Raw genomic sequence first — 17,040 nt, 5'->3', positions numbered from 1 at the left:
GGATTCATTCAACAATTATTTATTATGTAAAATTGCTGATTAACTACTTGTATATCAAAATGAAGTGGTCAAAATCTTGCTAAAAGCATCAAAAAATTTTGATCTAAGGTAATAGCATTTATTCATTTGGACGTACCATCTGAAAGAGATCTAAAACTACCATTTTATTAATTCATTACCATAATAGCAAACTTTAAACCTCTAAACTCAATATAGATATTGTTAAATCGCTCATGTTACCTACGAATACCCGGGTTTGTTCACCTTTTCATTGTATAAAGCGTTAGGTGTATGCTTATAATTCCTAATATTCTTGAAAACATATATCCTACTCGTTCTTATACAATGTGTAAATTGATTCATACTCATTTGATAAATAAAATACAGAAACTGACCTAAACTTCATTTTCAAAAATAAACTAGCATAAATTGACTAAGATCATATTGATCGCGTTATAAAAATAAAAACAAATATTTTCTGGTTGAGCTAGCATTTTCCTGACACCCTGTGGTCTACATTACACGAAAAAAGCGTTAATGGGAATATTCCATTTGTTTTAGGTTGATTAGTATTGCGATAGTGAAAGCATCCTCGTGGTATTCGTAGGTAACATTGGGTTTTGATATCACATTTACTATCACACGTCCTGGATTTATTTTTCAAGATTAGTAATGGCACTTTTGGTTCCTATAAGGCCAATATGTCATCAATCAATGGGCAAAAGGAAAAATTGTGGAGACATTTTTATTTCGGACTTTTATTTTTGGCCCGTGGACACTTTTGGTTGGATTCGACCTACTAGTTTAGTAGCTTACTTCTTTAGTAACTACTCTGCAACTGCCGCGTATCTTACTAAACTAGTATTTTTGGGACTTGCGCTGAAGCGTAGCTGGCGAGTAACTACTTCTTTAGTATCTTAATTAATGGAGCAGTAAATCACAATCAGCACCTTTAATATCACGTTTTTAACCACGCGGTCAATTGTTATTTAATTTCAACAATAGGCAGTGTTATGTCACTAAATACCCCGGTACAAACAAAATACTATATCAGTGTATTTAGCGTGCTTTGTAGTAGTAGGCCTATAGGTTTATGATTATGATATCTATTTTATCACACCATGACAGAAGGGGTAACACGCCGGGGGTGGGGGACTCATCAGTGTAGTTTTTGTACAAATCCTTTCGGAGTCAAAGTAGTTTACGTGTTCAGTCGCGTATCAGGGTCAGTTGTAGGAGGGGGAAAAAAAAAAAAAATTGGTGGGTATGTGTTATTGTGATAATTGCTCATTTCAATTGTAAGCCTACTTTAGCCCAAAATTAAGGTGATATTTTTTGTTTTCTATGCCAAAATTCATTTATTTTGCCCAAATAAGGGTAAAATTGTGTGTTTACAGGGCCATTTTCAATTTTACACTGGGGGTAAGGGGTGAAATTTTTAGGGGGTTGGTTTTAGGGGGTTTTAAACATTTTCTTTGTGAGGTTGGTTTTAGGGGGTTGGAATTTTCTTTGGGGGGGTTAGCAAACCAACCCCCCGCAAAGACCACCTTGGTGAAATGACCGTATGTCATAGATAATAAGCCGCAAAATATGGGTCTCATTTTGGGGCTTCTTGTATAATAATGGCCCCCAATTTTAGTATGAAGGTTTGTATTTTTCTAAAACATCACAAAAAGCGCAAGTTTTTAAAAAATGATATTTGGTAACAATGTCGTAAAATTGTTTTCAATTTGGGCAAAATATCTGACAATCGTGGGCCTATTCTGTTCAAACATTAACCAGATGGTATGCCCCAGGGGTAAGATGGGGAAGGGTATATAGCGTTTTTTGATAGTATGTAATCACAGATATATCTGTGATGTAATTTTGCAGCCCTACAACCAGACGAACCGGGAATGGAATAAACAACAGGATAGACGGGCATATAATTCCTCGAGGGTCAGGAAATATACTTAAAATAAATCCCATCCAGGGCCAGTCGGATTGGGATATAGCATATGGATCTGCCATTATCAGAAGAGATTATTATGAGGAAAGAATTTATTTCTGTGATTGTATCCAGCCGTGTGAAGGGAATATTTATTTGGCACAAAACTTGCAATTATTCCTAATTCCTGAAGCTTGGGGAGATCCTTAAATAAGATAATTTATAAGTAGGCTTATATTAGAGATATAGAAGATATCTTGAGTTTTGACAACATGTTTCCCCAGATATGAAAATATTTGCATAGATTCGAATTATTACTCAGTGTAGTATATATAGAGTACAATTGGGGACCTTTCACAAACACTTGTTAGGGGGCCTGATGCAAAAAGGGGGCCCTTACATATTTTGACCCTCCTGGGGGTGGGGCTGAAAAAAAAATGACCACAAATTTTCCTGGGAAAATTGAGTTTATATGCTTTTCTATGGGGTTGGCCCCCCTAACAAGTGTTTGTGAACGGTCCCTTGTCATAAATTTGTAAGGCATAAAATAAACGCATAAAGTAATGGGACTTTGACTCTATTGTGAAATTTAAACGGTAGGCCTACTATAATTATGCTATCTACTGAAGATACAAATGGAATCCAACATGCATTCGCTAATCACTATATTATGTGACACGTCACAGGGAATGAATAATGATTGATTGATTGATTGATTGATTGATTGATTGATTGATTGATTGATTGATTGATTGAAGAGCGGTTATACTAATTATCGATGATCACCCCCTTCTATATTGTCTTGTTCTCCCTTCCAGAATAAATGTTCCGTCCGTAGGCCTACATGAAAGGTTTGCGGTGCCGCATAGGAGACGCTCCACACACAGAATACAATCTAATGCAAAATATCTAATTATTTACTTTCAAAATCTCATCAATTTCAATGATTTTCTCCTCTATCTATGAATTAATTTGCTTACTCGCCAACTTACTCCTCCAACGATGAAGAGTACGTTGCCGAGTAAATAACAATAGCTGCGGCGTAACTTTACTAGTTTAGTAACTTACGCACATTTGGAAGTCACGAAATTCTGAGATACTCGCCAACTTACTCCGCAAAAGATGAAGAGTAAGTTGCCGAGTATGATAACAATAGAACTTACTAGTCTAGTAACTTACGCCGATTTGGAAGTCTCAAAATGCGAGATACTCGCCAACTTACTAAACTAGTAGCTTACTCCGAAGTTACGCGGATTTGGTGCACTCAGCGGTAAGTGTTGTAATTTCAGAACGAAATTCAAATTTCACGATATCTTTGCTAAACGAATTAATCTACAAGAAATTGTTCGTACATAAACATTATGTAGCCAGAGGTTTTCAGTGATATAAAAATCTCAACTTTTTTGAGAAATGTGGGGGATGATGCTGTGGATCACGAAATGCCCTTTTAACTTGAATAACAATCAGTACATAAAATAATGATAATTACTTAATGAACTTTCATTAGACAGTAAATTAGCTTTATACATTAATTCAAATATTTTAACCAATTAAGGAATTACGAATAGTTGTTTCAATTTTATTGTATTCCATAGAATGGGACCCTGTCTTCTGATCGTATTTCTGGCAAGATCAGAGACAAAATTGGGAGGGGAAACAATTCAGAAATAATCAGAAAAACTATTCGTAAATTTATACATAAACACAGCTTTAGATAATTTATGAACATCATATACAGTAAGATAGTATTAAGTCTGACAAATAACGGTGTCGAATGTTCAAGGAAAGGTGAATTCGTGCGTATAATACGCTTTTGTTTGCGATTAATTAAATCTAAATTGCAATCATCCCAAATTAAGCTACAAATACTGAATATGTGGGAGAACTAAAGTACAGGGTGTAACAAAAACAATTATACAATTTAGAAAATAGTAGTAGGCAAACATGTCACTTATTTGATTGTATGGAATTTTACATTATCTTCAAGATAATTTCCTAAGCTACTAAATAAGGTTTGTTTCAATAAATCGGTGGTCTACAAAACGAAAATATGGTCAATAATTTTATTATGTAAAGTAGTCCTAAAACAGCTTGGCCACTTTCGTGTCTTTGTGTAGTAAAAGTGACTGAATTGTGTTGAATCACGAACTATCTGGTCATTGCTCTTAAGATGGGTAATTTTAAACTATGTATGGGGCATATCAGGGGTATTTTAATTACTAAACCTGTAAGAAATATCACATTAGTTATTGCTAATGTCAATTATGTGAAAGAAAAGAAGAAAAACCTTTGTTTTTGTTCTGAGATCTTTGACGATAAGCATGCGAATTCGTTTTACGCGGTTCAAACTATCTTGAAATGTGCGAACATGGCAAAAAGTGGCCCATCGGGCGATTAATTAAATCGGGCATATATCCTTTGAACCAAAACTAAGAAAGAAACCAAGTAAAGGTTTTCTGTTAGCAAAGATATTACTAATTCCGCTGCATATTAACATTTATGCCATGACATCTTTGATTTTTTTTTCTGAAAAGCAAAATTAAGCAATGCAATTAATTATTGCATAATCAGGAAAATCTTTATTTGCGGTGCAAATATGATATGCGCACTCATGTCAAAAGTGGCCCAACTCTAATTCCAGTACAGATAATATTGTTGCTATAACCCATTTTATTTTGTTCTGAAAGGCAAAATTGCAATTGTATAACTTTTTTGGTTACAGTCGGTAATGAGAACAATATTTACGTGTAAAACGTGCTTTATGCGTACACCAGAATATTTGTAACGTGTACATTATGATCTTTCCAAAACATTCATCCAGAATTAAACCAAGGAATTTTGTGCTTAAAACTCGAGAAATAATGTCATTATCAACGGATGTAGGCGACGGGTGGGTGTTGAGTGAGTCTCGAATGCATTGTTTAAAAAACGAATGACAATATTTTCCTAGGGTTTAGGTTGACTTTTTCACGGTTTATAATAGTGCAAATGCATGTTTGTCAGCCATGCATGCAAAAAGTTAAGTTATCACGTTATTTAGGCCCCAAGTCTATTTTGGTTCATGTTATGATGACAATAACATTTGAATATATAATAAACACGCCTTACGAGTACACATTAGGACGTGCCGCAACGCATGACATGATGCCAAAAACTTAAGATATAAGGAGAGCGAAAAGTGAAGTAAGTTCAGTATCGTAGATGGTTAAGGTTCTGTATACCAGTGAGCGCACATACATGTAATACTTAACTTTGGATAACCAACCGTTCATCGATTCATCATCATGTCGAAACTTATTCTAGTTTGCCTTCTCACTACTCTGGCCGTCGTGTTATTAACTGATGTAACATCTTCTGCACCTGTTGAATTACAGTAAGTTATTATTATTATTATTATTATTATTATTATTATTATTATTATTATTATTATTATTATTATTATTATTATTATTATTATTATTATTATTATTATTATTATTATTATTATTAGCGTTAATATTATCTAAGATTTTAGAACGAACCGTTCATGATCAACTTTACAATTACCTTAGGCTTATACGTTTGTGAAGATTATCATTCATCCAGGTAGTAAACAATTACCTTACTTGAAACAATATTTCAAATCCATGTCAATCAAATTTTAGACTTAATCACAGTACTAATACTGCTCTTCTAGATGTAACTGATTATATCCTGAATAACATGAATGACGGTAAAGTAACCGGGTCAATTTTCTTAGATCTTAAAGAAGCCTTTGATACGGTAAATCATGATATTTTATTTGCTGAATTGTACCCATATGGTATCACTGGTATGTCAATGGACTGGTTCAAAGCTGTCAATATAAATTCTACTCTTTCTTATTTTAAAGATAATTTATATTGGGATACCACAAGGATCAATACTGGGTCCTTTGTTATTTATTATTTTTGTTAATTTGTTTACCAGAATCTGTTAATTGTAGGTGCGTAATGTATGCAGATGATATAACTCTCTTAGTTAGTTCACCAGATCCAACAATATTACAGACTGATCTCAAGAGTAACCTTGATGTGATGTCTAGATGGTTCAAGTCTAATAAACTCACTTTAAATATTAATAAGACTAAGATCATGCTATTTGGCCCTAGATAGAAATTAGGTAAATTTAAGGACACATCTCCTACCTATGGAAACCAGAGCATAGAAATTATAAATAAATACAAATATATAGGTGTTGTATTTGATCCAAACTTATCTTGGAGTGAACATGTAAATTATATGTCATCTAATGTATCTAAACGTATTGGTGTAATTGGTAGAATATAAAATTATCTTCCACATAGTACTGTGAACATGCTCGCTAAGCTCTAGTCTTCCCTCATTTTGACTATTGTAGTTCTGTATGGAATAATTTCAATGCTTATTATCATCATGAGCTCCGGGTCTTGCAGAACAAGCTTGCTCGTATGCTTCTCCACGCTGACATCAGAACTCCAATTGACAAAATGATGGAAACCCTGAATTGGGTAAAACTTAATTGTAGATGGGATAATCAATCACTGCTTGTTACTTATCAAGTGTCTGAAACAAATAGCTCCATCCTACCTCTTATCTACTTTCACTTTTACCCACGTAACACATAACAGATATACTCGAAGTCAAACCCGTAATGCCCTGATTGTTCCTGCATGGAATATTCTTGCTGGTAAAAGAACCTTCAATTACAGAGATGCGGTACTCTGGAATAATCTTCCACTGAACATTCGTTCAAACTTTATGGCCATGAGTATGTATGAGTTCAAAAATGCTATTGCTGTTTAACAATACTGTGTACATGTATAATTATATTATTTATGAGTTTTTTATGATAATAATGGTCATGCTTGTATATACAATAATTTCACATCGTCATTTTGTATTATAATATTCTTTGCATTTTGATTTTTTTTATATTGTCTGATCTGGACCTCTTGAGAGATCAGTACTTATGTATTAAAAGAGCTTACCAGAATAAAAATAGGGTGAATGAATGAATGAATGAATGAATGAACATGTTCAACGTTACGGTAAACAAGGTTTTGTCCTGTTCAGCATATCATAATAACACTACCAGATTCTTATTGGTGCCGCCTAGAGGTACACTACTGCGCAGCTATTTCATTGGTACTCGTCTGGGTACTCTAGTACCCATATCGTAATCATGGTAATCACACATACAGCACACACACCCCTACTGGACTGGTACTTTAGAGTAGCCACAAAGTAGCTGGGCAGTAAGTGTGTACCTCTGGGGCGACAGCAATAGGACTCTGGTCGTGATCGCAGTATATTGCAACCACAAGGGTTTCTTCTTCTTCTTCTTCTTCTTCTTCTTCTTCTTCTTCTTCTTCTTCTTCTTCTTCTTCTTCTTCTTCTTTTCTTTTGGCAATAAGTTTCAAATGTTGCTCGGCCATTCTGCTGTTCTTAAGAATCACCAATCACATTTGGTCCTGGAACTTTTTTATCATGGTTCTATTAAAGTGAACAGCATTTTTGAAATTTTTCACGCAGATTAAGACGCGTTATTCGCTCCGAACAAAGCAAAAGTGCAGACAGTGATTCCAATATAGTCAGTAATGAATCAACTAAGAGTAAAGTATTTTTATTGTTTGTGTGGCATCTGAAAACAAAACAGGACATTGTGGGGTTTGATGCTGCAAAATGATATATTTTCTCTCATTATATGACAATTTTGTTGTAATATTACCAAAATTCATCCGCACGGCTTCGGTTTTTAGTAAATATTCGCCCTACCTAATTGTAACTTTCAGCTTCGAGGGCACACTGCGATTTGAAGGTGTTTACGGTTCAGTGCGTTAAAACAAGAAAAGTCTCCGGTCAACTATTTATGTTGAGTTTTTGATCATTTGGCATCTAAATCATCTACTTTCACCTGATATTGGTGGCGTTTAACTGTGAGAGTTCTGAATATGAGAAAATTCTGCCCGAAATTAGCCATTTTGCCATTGAAAACCGTGTAATAGATAATTAGTGCTGTTGAACCATAGTATCGATTTATCAGTGCGTAACTTAAACGGCGCATAACTACACTTAGGAATAAAAAAAAACAGCGGTTTAAAAAAAATATTTTAAAGAACACTATCTAGAAATGATATTGATATGTGTAATTTTCAATTAAATTGCTTGGCTCAAGAGCAATCACGATTTAAATTGATAAATAATTTTACCTAACTTTCATGAAATATGCAAGTTTCATCAGATAATAAACTGAAATGTAATTAAAATATAGATGATGTAATGCACAATTTACATACCCTAGAGAAAACTTAACAAGGTGATGAAGTGTAAGTATCATGAGCAGAATCAGTTTGGAGTTATAGATTTTCAACTAGAAATACACGATTTTGGTTTTATGCCAAAGATGCCAAAATCGGCAAAATTAGGCAATTTTCATCTAGAAACACTGGGACATGTGATCCAAGAATTATCACTTTAATGAAAGATGGTTCAACATATCTGATGCTTGGACCAAATTTAGAATGATTTCTCCAACCTTCATCCCCGAAGGTCAGGTGGGTTAAAACAAAAACACCCTTAAGTTTATTCAAGAGCAGTTATGTAAAGGCACGATCATTTACCCTCTTTCTAAATTGCACTTGTTTTGCTGAATATATTTAACTTTAAGCACAGTGTAATTGAAGCAACACAATGTTTATACTTTTACAGACGTCGCTCAGTAGAAGAATCCAATGAAGACAGTGATTCGGATGAAGACGATGGCGCTGATGACGATGCTGGTGCAAAAAGGTAAATAATTTAATACATAGTACTAAGTTCTGCATAAATTTGATAAGTTTATTCAAGAGCAGTTATGTAAAGGCATGATCGTTTACCTTCTTTCTATTGGGTAATAATAAAGAGGCTAGATTGCACTTGTTTTGTTAAATATATTTAACTTTAAGCACAGCGTAATTGAAGCAACATAATGTTTATACTTTTACAGACGTCGCTCAGTAGAAGAATCCAATGAAGACAGTGAAGAAGATGAAGATGATGGCGCTGATGACGATGTTGCTGCAAGAAGGTAAATAATTTAATACATATTACCAAGTTCTGCATAAATTTGATAAGTTTATTCAAGAGCAGGTTATGTAAAGGCATGATCTTTTACCTTCTTTCTATTGGGTAATAATAAAGAGGCTAGATTGCACTTCTCCATCTGACTCATTAGCTCAGTTGGCAGAGCATCGGTCCGGCGATCCGAAGGTCCCAGGTTCAAATCCTGGATGGTCAGTGAAATTTTTTCACTGGCTGTCATTTATGTATGTGGAGACTTGTGTTAAAAAAAACAAACAAAAAAAACCTTTCTCAGAATTAGTTTCCCACATGGTTAAACTTTATTTCTCCGTCTCGACTATGATTTCGGAATGATTTCCAAACCTCTTTCTTAAAGCTTCTTGGATGAGAAGATGATAGAGGGCGGGTATTGAACTGAAGGCCTATAGAAAATAACATCACTGCTCTTCTCCATCTGACTCATTAGCTCAGTTGGCAGATCATCGGTCCGGCGATCCGAAGGTCCCAGGTTCAAATCCTGGATGGTCAGTGAAATTTTTTCACTGGCTGTCATTTATGTATGTGGAGACTTGTGTTAAAAAAAAACCTTTCTCAGAATAGATTGCACTTGTTTTGTTAAATATATTTAACTTTAAGCACAGCGTAATTGAAGCAACATAATGTTTATACTTTTACAGACGTCGCTCAGTAGAAGAATCCAATGAAGACAGTGAAGAAGATGAAGATGATGGCGCTGATGACGATGTTGCTGCAAGAAGGTAAATAATTTAATACATATTACTAAGTTCTGCATAAATTTGATAAGTTTATTCAAGAGCAGTTATGTAAAGGCATGATCGTTTACCTTCTTTCTATTGGGTAATAATAAAGAGGCTAGATTGCACTTCTCCATCTGACTCATTAGCTCAGTTGGCAGAGCATCGGTCCGGCGATCCGAAGGTCCCAGGTTCAAATCCTGGATGGTCAGTGAAATTTTTTCACTGGCTGTCATTTATGTATGTGGAGACTTGTGTTAAAAAAAACCTTCTCAGAATAGATTGCACTTGTTTTGTTAAATATATTTAACTTTAAGCACAGCGTAATTGAAGCAACATAATGTTTATACTTTTACAGACGTCGCTCAGTAGAAGAATCCAATGAAGGCAGTGAAGAAGATGAAGATGATGGCGCTGATGACGATGTTGCTGCAAGACGGTAAATAATTTAATACATATTACTAAGTTCTGCATAAATTTGATAAGTTTATTCAAGAGCAGTTATGTAAAGGCATGATCGTTTACCTTCTTTCTATTGGGTAATAATAAAGAGGCTAGATTGCACTTCTCCATCTGACTCATTAGCTCAGTTGGCAGAGCATCGGTCCGGCGATCCGAAGGTCCCAGGTTCAAATCCTGGATGGTCAGTGAAATTTTTCACTGGCTGTCATTTATGTATGTGGAGACTTGTGTTAAAAACCTTTCTCAGAATTAATTTCCCACATGGTTAAACTTTATTTCTCCGTCTCGACTATGATTTCGGAATGATTTCCAAACCTCTTTCTTAAAGCTTCTTGGATGAGAAGATGATAGAGGGCGGGTATTGAACTGAAGGCCTATAGAAAATAACATCACTGCTCTTCTCCATCTGACTCATTAGCTCAGTTGGCAGAGCATCGGTCAGGCGATCCGAAGGTCCCAGGTTCAAATCCTGAATGGTCAGTGAAATTTTTTCACTGGCTGTCATTTATGTATGTGGAGACTTGTGTTAAAAAAAAACCTTTCTCAGAATAGATTGCACTTGTTTTGTTAAATATATTTAACTTTAAGCACAGCGTAATTGAAGCAACATAATGTTTATACTTTTACAGACGTCGCTCAGTAGAAGATTCCAATGAAGGCAGTGAAGAAGATGAAGATGATGGCGCTGATGACGATGTTGCTGCAAGAAGGTAAATAATTTAATACATATTACTAAGTTCTGCATAAATTTGATAAGTTTATTCAAGAGCAGTTATGTAAAGGCATGATCGTTTACCTTCTTTCTATTGGGTAATAATAAAGAGGCTAGATTGCACTTGTTTTGTTAAATATATTTAACTTTAAGCACAGCGTAATTGAAGCAACATAATGTTTATACTTTTACAGACGTCGCTCAGTAGAAGAATCCAATGAAGACAGTGAAGAAGATGAAGATGATGGCGCTGATGACGATGTTGCTGCAAGAAGGTAAATAATTTAATACATAGTACTAAGTTCTGCATAAATTTGATAAGTTTATTCAAGAGCAGGTTATGTAAAGGCATGATCTTTTACCTTCTTTCTATTGGGTAATAATAAAGAGGCTAGATTGCACTTCTCCATCTGACTCATTAGCTCAGTTGGCAGAGCATCGGTCCGGCGATCCGAAGGTCCCAGGTTCAAATCCTGGATGGTCAGTGAAATTTTTTCACTGGCTGTCATTTATGTATGTGGAGACTTGTGTTAAATAAAAAAAAACCTTTCTCAGAATTAATTTCCCACATGGTTAAACTTTATTTCTCCGTCTCGACTATGATTTCGGAATGATTTCCAAACCTCTTTCTTAAAGCTTCTTGGATGAGAAGATGATAGAGGGCGGGTATTGAACTGAAGGCCTGTAGAAAATAACATCACTGCTCTTCTCCATCTGACTCATTAGCTCAGTTGGCAGAGCATCGGTCCGGCGATCCGAAGGTCCCAGGTTCAAATCCTGGATGGTCAGTGAAATTTTTTCACTGGCTGTCATTTATGTATGTGGAGACTTGTGTTAAAAAAAACCTTTCTCAGAATAGATTGCACTTGTTTTGTTAAATATATTTAACTTTAAGCACAGCGTAATTGAAGCAACATAATGTTTATACTTTTACAGACGTCGCTCAGTAGAAGAATCCAATGAAGGCAGTGAAGAAGATGAAGATGATGGCGCTGATGACGATGTTGCTGCAAGACGGTAAATAATTTAATACATATTACTAAGTTCTGCATAAATTTGATAAGTTTATTCAAGAGCAGGTTATGTAAAGGCATGATCGTTTACCTTCTTTCTATTGGGTAATAATAAAGAGGCTAGATTGCACTTCTCCATCTGACTCATTAGCTCAGTTGGCAGAGCATCGGTCCGGCGATCCGAAGGTCCCAGGTTCAAATCCTGGATGGTCAGTGAAATTTTTTCACTGGCTGTCATTTATGTATGTGGAGACTTGTGTTAAAAAAAAAAAAAAAAAACCTTTCTCAGAATTAATTCCCACATGGTTAAACTTTATTTCTCCGTCTCGACTATAATTTCGGAATGATTTCCAAACCTCTTTCTTAAAGCTTCTTGGATGAGAAGATGATAGAGGGCGGGTATTGAACTGAAGGCCTATAGAAAATAACATCACTGCTCTTCTCCATCTGACTCATTAGCTCAGTTGGCAGAGCATCGGTCAGGCGATCCGAAGGTCCCAGGTTCAAATCCTGGATGGTCAGTGAAATTTTTCACTGGCTGTCATTTATGTATGTGGAGACTTGTGTTAAAAAAAACCTTTCTCAGAATAGATTGCACTTGTTTTGTTAAATATATTTAACTTTAAGCACAGCGTAATTGAAGCAACATAATGTTTATACTTTTACAGACGTCGCTCAGTAGAAGATTCCAATGAAGGCAGTGAAGAAGATGAAGATGATGGCGCTGATGACGATGTTGCTGCAAGAAGGTAAATAATTTAATACATATTACTAAGTTCTGCATAAATTTGATAAGTTTATTCAAGAGCAGTTATGTAAAGGCATGATCGTTTACCTTCTTTCTATTGGGTAATAATAAAGAGGCTAGATTGCACTTGTTTTGTTAAATATATTTAACTTTAAGCACAGCGTAATTGAAGCAACATAATGTTTATACTTTTACAGACGTCGCTCAGTAGAAGAATCCAATGAAGACAGTGAAGAAGATGAAGATGATGGCGCTGATGACGATGTTGCTGCAAGACGGTAAATAATTTAATACATATTACTAAGTTCTGCATAAATTTGATAAGTTTATTCAAGAGCAGTTATGTAAAGGCATGATCGTTTACCTTCTTTCTATTGGGTAATAATAAAGAGGCTAGATTGCACTTGTTTTGTTAAATATATTTAACTTTAAGCACAGCGTAATTGAAGCAACATAATGTTTATACCTTTACAGACGTCGCTCAGTAGAAGAATCCAATGAAGGCAGTGAAGAAGATGAAGATGATGGCGCTGATGACGATGTTGCTGCAAGAAGGTAAATAATTTAATACATATTACTAAGTTCTGCATAAATTTGATAAGTTTATTCAAGAGCAGTTATGTAAAGGCATGACCATTTACCTTCTTTCTATTGGGTAATAATAAAGAGGCTAGATTGCACTTGTTTTGTTAAATATATTTAACTTTAAGCACAGCGTAATTGAAGCAACATAATGTTTATACTTTTACAGACGTCGCTCAGTAGAAGAATCCAATGAAGACAGTGAAGAAGATGAAGATGATGGCGCTGATGACGATGTTGCTGCAAGACGGTAAATAATTTAATACATATTACTAAGTTCTGCATAAATTTGATAAGTTTATTGAAGAGCAGTTATGTAAAGGCATGATCGTTTACCTTCTTTCTATTGGGTAATAATAAAGAGGCTAGATTGCACTTGTTTTGTTAAATATATTTAACTTTAAGCACAGCGTAATTGAAGCAACATAATGTTTATACTTTTACAGACGTCGCTCAGTAGAAGAATCCAATGAAGACAGTGAAGAAGATGAAGATGATGGCGCTGATGACGATGTTGCTGCAAGAAGGTAAATAATTTAATACATAGTACTAAGTTCTGCATAAATTTGATAAGTTTATTCAAGAGCAGTTATGTAAAGGCATGATCGTTTACCTTCTTTCTATTGGATAATAATAAAGAGGCTAGATTGCACTTGTTTTGTTAAATATATTTAACTTTAATTTGGTTCGAAACGATGTTTCTGGAAACCAGAAACTGAATTTAGAACCATTTGAATAGATTGAATAAGTTAAGCTAAATACACTGAGCAAAATAGTTTTTGTTTGAAGGAAATCGGACATACGGTTGTCAAGATATGCATGTTTTTAGTTTCTTTGTATTCTATTGTTTTTGCCAATATATTGATGAAGTTAATGAGGAAAATTGGCAAAATGTGCTCATGAATATTCATGTTTGCCAATATTATACCAATATCTTATGAATAAACCTTCATACTACTTTTATTTTATATGATTTTGACATGAAACTTTGCCAATGTGTTTCTATGGCCTAAAACATTACCATGTGATTTTCCCGCCCATCTAATTTGCATATTTGCATAATTAATTAGCATTATACGTAAGGCTAATTAATTATGCAAATATGCAAATTAGATTTGCGGGAAAATCACATGTTAAAGGTTTAGGTCATAGAGACACATTGGCAAAGTTTCAGGTCAAAATTTTAAAGGTAAAAGTAGTATGAAGGTTTATTCATAAAATATTGGGAAAATATTGGCAAAAATTAATATTAATGAGCACATTTTGCCAATTTTCTTCATTAACTTCATCAATATATTGGCAAAAACAATAGAATACAAAGAATCTTTCAACAGCAATATCTCAAAAACCGTTTGTCCGATTTGGCTCAAATTTTAGAATTAAGAATATTTTGCATATCTCTCTGCAACAAGTCTATTTTAATCTCAATCAGAGCAACTTGATTTTGCCTTTCGTACCACCTTAAGCACAGCGTAATTGAAGCAACATAATGTTTATACTTTTACAGACGTCGCTCAGTAGAAGAATCCAATGAAGACAGTGAAGAAGATGAAGATGATGGCGCTGATGACGATGTTGCTGCAAGAAGGTAAATAATTTAATAAATATTACTAAGTTCTGCATAAATTTGATAAGTTTATTCAAGAACAGTTATGTAAAGGCATGATCGTTTACCTTCTTTCTATTGGGTAATAATAAAGAGGCTAGATTGCACTTGTTTTGTTAAATATATTTAACTTTAAGCACAGCGTAATTGAAGCAACATAATGTTTATACTTTTACAGACGTCGCTCAGTAGAAGAATCCAATGAAGACAGTGAAGAAGATGAAGATGATAGGGCTGATGACGATGTTGCTGCAAGAAGGTAAATAATTTAATACATATTACTAAGTTCTGCATAAATTTGATAAGTTTATTCAAGAGCAGTTATGTAAAGGCATGATCGTTTACCTTCTTTCTATTGGGTAATAATAAAGAGGCTAGATTGCACTTGTTTTGTTAAATATATTTAACTTTAAGCACAGCGTAATTGAAGCAACACAATGTTTATACTTTTACAGACGTCGCTCAGTAGAAGAATCCAATGAAGACAGTGATTCGGATGAAGACGATGGCGCTGATGACGATGCTGGTGCAAAAGGTAAATAATTTAATACATAGTACTAAGTTCTGCATAAATTTGATAAGTTTATTCAAGAGCAGCTATGTAAAGGCATGATCGTTTACCTTCTTTCTATTGGGTAATAATAAAGAGGCTAGATTGCACTTGTTTTGTTAAATATATTTAACTTTAAGCACGGCGTAATTGAAGCAACATAATGTTTATACTTTTACAGACGTCGCTCAGTAGAAGAATCCAATGAAGACAGTGAAGAAGATGAAGATGATGGCGCTGATGACGATGTTGCTGCAAGAAGGTAAATAATTTAATACATATTACTAAGTTCTGCATAAATTTGATAAGTTTATTCAAGAGCAGTTATGTAAAGGCATGATCGTTTACCTTCTTTCTATTGGGTAATAATAAAGAGGCTAGATTGCACTTGTTTTGTTAAATATATTTAACTTTAAGCACAGCGTAATTGAAGCAACATAATGTTTATACTTTTACAGACGTCGCTCAGTAGAAGAATCCAATGAAGACAGTGAAGAAGATGAAGATGATAGGGCTGATGACGATGTTGCTGCAAGAAGGTAAATAATTTAATACATATTACTAAGTTCTGCATAAATTTGATAAGTTTATTCAAGAGCAGTTATGTAAAGGCATGATCGTTTACCTTCTTTCTATTGGGTAATAATAAAGAGACTAGATTGCACTTGTTTTGTTAAATATATTTAACTTTAAGCACAGCGTAATTGAAGCAACACAATGTTTATACTTTTACAGACGTCGCTCAGTAGAAGAATCCAATGAAGACAGTGATTCGGATGAAGACGATGGCGCTGATGACGATGCTGGTGCAAGAAGGTAAATAATTTAATACATAGTACTAAGTTCTGCATAAATTTGATAAGTTTATTCAAGAGCAGCTATGTAAAGGCATGATCGTTTACCTTCTTTCTATTGGGTAATAATAAAGAGGCTAGATTGCACTTGTTTTGTTAAATATATTTAACTTTAAGCACGGCGTAATTGAAGCAACATAATGTTTATACTTTTACAGACGTCGCTCAGTAGAAGAATCCAATGAAGACAGTGAAGAAGATGAAGATGATGGCGCTGATGACGATGTTGCTGCAAGAAGGTAAATAATTTAATACATATTACTAAGTTCTGCATAAATTTGATAAGTTTATTCAAGAGCAGTTATGTAAAGGCATGATCGTTTACCTTCTTTCTATTGGGTAATAATAAAGAGGCTAGATTGCACTTGTTTTGTTAAATATATTTAATTGGCACGGATATAAGCAATATTCAATGTGCTTTTTTATATGGTGGAAATATATCAGTTGGTGGTAAAAGCATCTTAGATATAAGTAAACAACACAATGTTTTGTTCGATCTTTTTTCGTTTATATTCCAAACTCACTAAGCTAAAATGTCGTGATGTTTTTTTCTCAAAAACAGACGGCGATTTGCTCATCAGTGAAAACATCGATAGCTGGTGGAAGCTGCTAATTCAGAATAGTAAAAGGAACCAACAATGACAACCAAATAGGCAATATCGATATTTATCATAAACATGATAAATGGTTAATGAACATGAACAATTTGAAAACAAAAAGATGATATCTAAATCCCTGTAAAATAGGGTTTTGACACTCGATTAATGCGATAA

General features: G+C 34.4%; 7 non-coding genes across 7 annotated transcripts; all 7 read left to right on the top strand.

Moving 5' to 3' along the window:
• Positions 1-9,128: 9,128 nt before the first annotated feature.
• Trnaa-ggc (transfer RNA alanine (anticodon GGC)) lies at positions 9,129-9,202 on the top strand. The gene has a single exon. It is a non-coding gene; the product is annotated as a tRNA-Ala (tRNA).
• Positions 9,203-9,878: 676 nt separating this feature from the next.
• On the top strand, positions 9,879-9,952 carry Trnaa-ggc (transfer RNA alanine (anticodon GGC)). Its single transcript has one exon. It is a non-coding gene; the product is annotated as a tRNA-Ala (tRNA).
• A 362-nt stretch (positions 9,953-10,314) lies between these two features.
• On the top strand, positions 10,315-10,388 carry Trnaa-ggc (transfer RNA alanine (anticodon GGC)). Its single transcript has one exon. It is a non-coding gene; the product is annotated as a tRNA-Ala (tRNA).
• Positions 10,389-11,325: 937 nt separating this feature from the next.
• Positions 11,326-11,399, top strand: Trnaa-ggc (transfer RNA alanine (anticodon GGC)). The gene has a single exon. It is a non-coding gene; the product is annotated as a tRNA-Ala (tRNA).
• Positions 11,400-11,629: 230 nt separating this feature from the next.
• Positions 11,630-11,703, top strand: Trnaa-ggc (transfer RNA alanine (anticodon GGC)). Its single transcript has one exon. It is a non-coding gene; the product is annotated as a tRNA-Ala (tRNA).
• Positions 11,704-12,067: 364 nt separating this feature from the next.
• Positions 12,068-12,141, top strand: Trnaa-ggc (transfer RNA alanine (anticodon GGC)). Its single transcript has one exon. It is a non-coding gene; the product is annotated as a tRNA-Ala (tRNA).
• A 234-nt stretch (positions 12,142-12,375) lies between these two features.
• On the top strand, positions 12,376-12,449 carry Trnaa-ggc (transfer RNA alanine (anticodon GGC)). The gene has a single exon. It is a non-coding gene; the product is annotated as a tRNA-Ala (tRNA).
• Positions 12,450-17,040: the final 4,591 nt, after the last annotated feature.

The sequence above is a fragment of the Amphiura filiformis genome, chromosome 15 (assembly GCF_039555335.1).
Source record: "Amphiura filiformis chromosome 15, Afil_fr2py, whole genome shotgun sequence".
NCBI lineage: Eukaryota > Metazoa > Echinodermata > Ophiuroidea > Amphilepidida > Amphiuridae > Amphiura > Amphiura filiformis.
Note: the sequence above shows the minus strand (reverse complement) of the source record. Positions and strands in the feature narration are given on the sequence as shown.